The following is a 7,473-nucleotide window of genomic DNA, read 5'->3' on the forward strand; positions in this document are numbered from 1 at the left end:
CCTATGTATACCAAACCCCATAATCATATGTTTACACTATAAAAACCCTACAACAACATCCCTACACTCACACATTACACACAAAAATAGCACTTTAAAACATCTTAAAAGTACAACACTTTTTAAGAAAGAATAAGAAATGGGCACTGGAGCAACTGGGATGAAATTTCAATATGTTTTTGAGGGAAGCCTATCAATGTCTGAAATGGACAAACAACGAAGACCATACCATAAGAATTGCAGTTGTGCATTGCATAGGCCAAAGATGAAACACCAAAAGCTTGTTTTCATCACACGAGAATTTCATACCCGAAGAAACCATTATGGAATAAGTGTTCATTCACCACAATTGGCTTGCAAAATTCAAGTTCAATCTTCAGATCAAGCTGACTAATGATATATAAGGACCTAAAAGCAAAGCAAGCCTTTCAACGTCCGAAACGGGCAAACAGGGCAGATCAAACCATACTGCAGTTGTGTATTACAGAGGCCAAAAGATGAAGCCCCAAAAGCTTTCTTTCATCACACGAGAATATCATACACACAAAAAACTGTCATGATGTTGTATTGTTATCAGAGGAATCCTATTTTAGGGCTTTCAAAGCTTCATCAGATACATAAACAGAGAAGAAATATAGAACCAATAAAAGAAAATACCTGACGAGCAAAAGAAAGAACAATGAAATTGCATACAGTGATGTTTTGAGAAGTACCGGTAGCGTTGTGGTGAAACAGTCGGTGATTATGACGTCACCGATACGTATTTGTCAAACCTTCCATCTCCCGCCACATGCCCGGCCGGTTCTTTGTTCATAGGTTATGTAGCGGGTCGGGTTCGGAGTGGGTTTCAGTGTACCAGTACCAAAGCTGTTTATAAATGTAGTAATGTTCATCTTCATATACGAAGCACTCATAATCTATTCAACTCGATATCCGACGGAGTTTTACCCGTTAGGTTTTTCAATTTTCCCGCAAATACCCGATTAGCATTACGAATCATAAGGCTGTTTGTAAGACCAATCCCACGCCGTCATGGGCATTTTCCTCCCATAACACTCTCATAACACACTATTGTCAACCATGACATACTTCCTTAATTTTTTTTATTTTTTATTTATTATTATTATTATTATTATTATTATTATTATTATTATTATTATTATTATTAAAGCAAATAAATAATTATTTTTGAACATCACATTTATTAAATAACAATGATACGGTTACATTTTTTATAAAAAAAAGACATAATTGAAAACAAACACAAGTACATAAAAACAAATAAACTACTCGACGTCGTCGTCGTCGGATAACTGAAACGCTTTTTTGGTATTTCTTGGTGATTCTTGTTTGGGCTCTCATTACCAAAGCGCGTTGTTCCTCCGTCAAGTCGGGTGCACATGGTTTGGTGAGAAATGACAAATTATCCAACATTTCACAAGTCTCGGTCGCGTCGTATAGCCTATCCATAGTCCGCCTTGTAGCGTTGGCGGATTCAATCAATTTTTCACGAGCTTCATTGGACGACAATTGCGAGGCCGCGTCGGATGAAGCCAAACTCCTTTGACTCTTGGTTCTTGAACGACCCGGTGGACGACGTAGAGGTACTTCGTGAAATAACATTTCAAACTGACTCGGATCCCCACCCGCACTTTCACCCGCACCTTGGTTCGAGCCTTCACCCGGGCCACTCACAACCGGTGGGAGTAACTCGACAGGCCGATTACGCTTGGGAACAACCCCCTCGAATGTTAGAAATTTAGGACAATCTTTAAGAACTCGCCACGCTTCCTCGTAAAGAAACTTACGCTTCGTTTGTTCCTTAAATGCCCGACGTGCACTACTTACGATATCGGCATCGTTGTTCCCACTTTGCCAAAATGCTTCAAGCTTTGTGTAATTTCCGATAAAAATCTTGACATCTTTCGACATCTTGCTCCATTTTCCCGTTATTTGATCGACTCGACGTTTTTCATGCACTCGGGCATTGTAATTTTCTCGGATATAACCCCAAAAAGACTCTTTTGTTTGGCCCGTTCCCGTTAGTTCGGATGCTTGCATCCAAACCTTTGCCAAAATCACACTTTCTTCATCCGTCCACGCCACTTTTTTGAATGTGACTTTCTTTTTCCTTTTGATCTCGGGTCACTTTCACCCTCGTCTTCAACATCTTCGGGTTGAGTTTCGGGAACGACTTCAACATCTTCATCACCGGATTCGGTATCCGTTGGAATTTGAGTAGGAACTTGATCTGGAAAGATTGGTTGTCGTATTATTGGACGAGTTTGTTGTTGATGAAGTTGTTGTTGATGAAATTGTTGTTGACGAAATTGTTGTTGATCATATTGTAGTTGTTGAAGGTGATAATTGTGGTATTGTTAATTAGGACTAAAAATAGGTGAAGATGATGCGTATTTGGCAAACCCTAAGTCTTGAGTTGGGATGGAAGATGACCCGGATGGTTAGTTGAAAGACATTTGGTTTTCAAGTAGAGTTTGAAAAAAATCATTACTTCGTTGAGTGTCGTTTATTTGCTCGTTGGGTTTGTTTTGGTTTTTTTTTTGGATGATGATTTTTTTGGCATATTGATGAATGGAGTTGTTGGATGAAAGAGTTGGAAGTGTTGTAGTTGTTTAAAAATGCAGAGCCCTAAAAGTGTTGAAGAGTTGGAAGTGTCCTTTAAAAATGCAGCATCGGTTTCAAGCTTTAAGGGCATTCTGGTCAATTGCTAAATTATCATATAATTAAGTAAATTTCATTTTCACATTTTCCAAATAAATCAAACTTCAGAGTGTTGAATCATGGGATCGTATATACAGAAATTACTTTTGGGGAATGTATCATTCAAATTTTATAATCATACAGAAGATTTATCAAGATGTCACATGAGAATCAATATATGGAGAAAATGGTAAGTTTGTCTTTTGATTAGTTTATTGTTTGTTCCAATTGCGAATTCCGTTTGTAAAGCTCTAAATGTAATTTCCGTTTTGTGTACTTTAATTACTCATATTATATTTTTAGTTTCATTTATAAACGTCAACGACAACGATTAATATTTGATATATTTTTATATATGCAGGAATGTACAAAAATTGTACGTGCATCTTCAAAATGATGTTTATGTTCCAGGTATCTGTCGACATGTATATCTAATTTTAAAGTTCATATATGCATCAAAGAGTATCATGTATCATGTTATATATCATATATAATGTATCATGTATTATGTATTTATGAATCAATTTTATAGGTAAAAAATATAAACTCTATGTTAAATCATGCATCACGGTGTTAGCTAGCATCACCAGTCAAATATTTTGCACAACGGTCTACGGAGATTGTCATGCCGGAGAACACAATCACAAGCATCACTATTGTTCCATCTTCTATCTTCACGAATAGATTCCTCCGTTGTCGAATTTTAAAAGGCATCGTTGTGTATGTGTTTTTCACGGTCGACGTATCAATCTGGCGTCGTTGTGTATGTGTATTTCGAGGTCGTTGTATCTGTTTTGTATCGGTATGTCTTTGTCAAGGTCAATGTATTAATTTCGTGTGGTTGTGTACATGTTTTTTAAGGTCGATGTATCAATTTTGTCACGCCTAAGTATAAAGTTTCTTTTAAGTAGTCTAACGACTTTGTGTGTAATTTTTAATCAATGTATATGTTATGCATCAAATTTATAAGGTTTGTGTATTTGGTTGCAAGATGCATCTGTAATATGTTTACCGAATGTAACTAAAACCCATTACGTATTTATAAACGTCATTTATTACGTATTTGCCATCAGTTATTTGCATGTATTAGCCATCAAAGTTATTTGCAAGTTGTGCATCAATTGATCTACACCATCGATTAAGAAACATTATTTATAGTAGTCAAATACAAACATGTAAGTTGTGCATCACTTGATCTACACCATGCGATTACGAAACATTATTTATAGTAGAGTCAAATACAAACATGCAAGTTGTGCATCACATGATCAACACAATATGCACATTTAATGAAAATAAATTAAACTATAAATACTTACGAGTATAATCAATTGCCTGCTTAGATTTCTTTTTCTGTTCTCTTTGAAAGAATTCATCGCAAATGTTATAAGAAAACAAAAATGAAGTGTATCAATTAATATGAACGAGCAGGCAATCTTCACACATTTTATAGTTCCTAATTATCCTAATATAAAATCACCACAAAATTTAAATTGATATATATCAAATGCCGTTTACTTGTGAAATTATCTTAATTTTTGTCATATTTTATCTCTTAATTTTAAACTTGAAACACATGACTAATTAAATTGTATTCAAAACTTTCCTAAAATTAAGCATGTTATACGAAATATTAAGAAATACAATTGTTTTTACTAATTTAATTGCCATTTAATATTAAAAATATTACAACAATGCCACTATTTTAATATATTTAGATTGAAATAATCAATGGCTAAGATTGCAACTTACCGCATTTATCTTAAGGTTCTATGTATCCTAACCTAACCCTATATATATATATATATATATATATATATATATATATATATATATATATATATATATATATATATATATATATATATATATATATATATATATATATATATATATATATATATATATATATATATTATCTTTAAATTTAAATATCTTTGCATTGATTTATTTGAAAATACATACTATGTACAAATAAGAAAATTTATCACAAAATGTCTTTTTTAAATATTCATATTTTTACCTAATCTTAATGTTTTGTACGTGTGCAATTGCACAGGACCCATCCAATAGAGCCCAAACAAATAACCCAATAATATTCATATACATATAGTAAAACTGATGAAATGTTAACGGGCCTAACTACTAAATGATAATGGGCCTGAGTAATTGAAACTCTTATCTCTATTATCGGAAAGTTTCTCGATTTCAACAATTCAACACTATGGAATCATGATATTAAGCTTAACTGTTAAAAGGTACTCCGTATTATATAACGTTTGATTTTACACTAAAACTCCATAATTAATAGTGAGTTACTATTATTATTATCATTATTATTATTATTATTATTATTATTATTATTATTATTATTATTATTATTATTATTATTATTATTATTACTATTATTATTATTATTATTATTATTATTATTATTATTATTACTATTAGTAGTAGTAGTATTATTAGTAGTATTAGTATTAGTATTATTATTAGTATTAGTATTATTAGTAGTAGTATTAGTATTATTAGTAGTATTAATATTATTAGTATTAGTATTAGTATTATTATTAGTATTAGTATTATTATTATTATTATTATTATTATTATTATTAGTATTAGTATTATTAGTAGTAGTATTAGTATTATTAGTAGTATTAATATTAATATTATTAGTATTAGTATTAGTATTATTATTAGTATTAGTATTATTATTATTATTATTATTATTATTATTATTATTATTATTATTATTATTATTATTATTATTACTATTACTATTATTATTATTATTATTATTATTATTATTATTATTATTATTATTATTATTATTATTATTATTGGAATCATGATATTGAGCTTAACTGTTAAAAGGTACTCCGTATTGTATAACGTTTGATTTTACACTAAAACTCCATAATTAATAGTGAGTTATTATTATTATTATTATTATTATTATTATTATTATTATTATTATTATTATTATTATTATTATTATTATTATTATTATGATTATTATTATTATTATTATTATTATTATTATTATTACTATTATTATTACTATTATTATTATTATTACTATTATTATTATTATTACTATTATTAGTAGTAGTATTATTAGTAGTATTAGTATTAGTATTATTATTAGTATTATTATTATTAGTAGTAGTATTAGTATTATTAGTAGTATTAATATTAATATTATTAGTATTAGTATTATTATTAGTATTAGTATTAGTATTATTATTAGTATTAGTATTAGTATTATTAGTATTATTATTATTATTATTATTATTATTATTATTATTATTATTATTATCATTATTATCATTATTATTATCATCATCATCATTATTATCATCATCATTATTATCATTATTATCATTATGATTATTATGATTATTATTATTATTATGATTATTATTATTATTATTATTATTATTATTATTATTATTATTATTATTATTATTATCATTATTATTATTATTATTATTATTATTATTATTATTATCATTATTATCGTTATTATTATTATTATTATTATTATTATTATTATTATTATTATTATTATTATTATTATTATTATTATTATTAATAATGGAGTACTTTTTTTTTTAAAGTAAACAGTTGATATTATTACCAAGAATGTTACAATGATACAATATGCCTACATGCAGGAGGCTAAAATGACAAAACTAACGAAATACAAACCGAATTACATATACAAGTATTAAGGACTAGCCAACGACTAAAATCTAACATGACACCGGCGAGTGAGCAAAGGGACCGACGGTGCTTATCTCGGATCAATTATTATATTTGGGTTTGAAATCCATTGAAGCCAATCGGTATGTGCCTTCTTCGACCTATTACTTATCCATTCGAAGCTATGAGATTGGATTTCTTGAAAGGCAATCGACACAGACCATTTTTGATTACGAAAAAACGTTTGTTTCAGTTTTACTATAGAGTGTACATGACTACCCACAAGCTAGCCTGCCATAAATTTTTATTAGAGCCCGTGTATCCGCACGAACCAGATGCTTTCACTAAGTCAATAATCGATAAGGGGTTCTGCATACTTATACCCCACCAACGATAGTAACGGGACCACATTTCTTTTGCAAACGTGCAATGTAATAAGGTATGTTCAAGTGTTTCTAAATCATCATTCCAAATTGGGCATCTAGTTGAGTCGAGATCTATTCCCCTTTTGTCTAATTCGGTTCTAACTGGTAAACGATTTCTTTGTACCCACCACACGAAAACTTCAATTTTTTTGGGGAACTATCTTATTTCTCAAAGTTTCACATGCAGTAGATTATTTAGAAATCTTTTCGTTTATTAGCTCGGTTAGTACAGAGGTGAAGAACAGTCCGTTTGAGTGTAGTGACCACTTCCAACTGTCCTCACCCTCGTTACCAAATCAGCCTGTGACACTTCGGCTTCAAGTTGCTGGATTTTAGACTCCAACCTACCCGAAGGTATTGGCACCAGTTCCAATTAAAAAGAGTACATGTATCGATTCTAACAATTCTATCTTGAACACTTGCATCTTTATGGCTTTCCAACCTGTAAGCTCTATTAAATCTGTCCCAAAAAGGTTGGTTACCGATCCACAAATCCTTCCAAAAGAGCGTATCTTCACCATTATTAACAATCTTAACAAAGGAGTTAGCGAACATAATATCAAGTTTTTTCAGATCAGTTCGGATGGATTTAATATCATTCCAAATTGATTTTGGATTATTG

The 7,473-nt window shown here is 29.9% G+C and overlaps 1 long non-coding RNA gene across 1 annotated transcript; it reads left to right on the plus strand.

The window, feature by feature from the left end:
• The first annotated feature begins 1,258 nt into the window (after positions 1-1,258).
• On the plus strand, positions 1,259-3,572 carry LOC139856030 (uncharacterized). The gene is made up of 3 exons (XR_011761640.1): positions 1,259-2,911; positions 3,083-3,132; positions 3,254-3,572. It is a non-coding gene; the product is annotated as an uncharacterized lncRNA (long non-coding RNA).
• The last annotated feature ends 3,901 nt before the right edge of the window (positions 3,573-7,473 follow it).

This window comes from Rutidosis leptorrhynchoides, chromosome 6 (assembly GCF_046630445.1).
Source record: "Rutidosis leptorrhynchoides isolate AG116_Rl617_1_P2 chromosome 6, CSIRO_AGI_Rlap_v1, whole genome shotgun sequence".
NCBI lineage: Eukaryota > Viridiplantae > Streptophyta > Magnoliopsida > Asterales > Asteraceae > Rutidosis > Rutidosis leptorrhynchoides.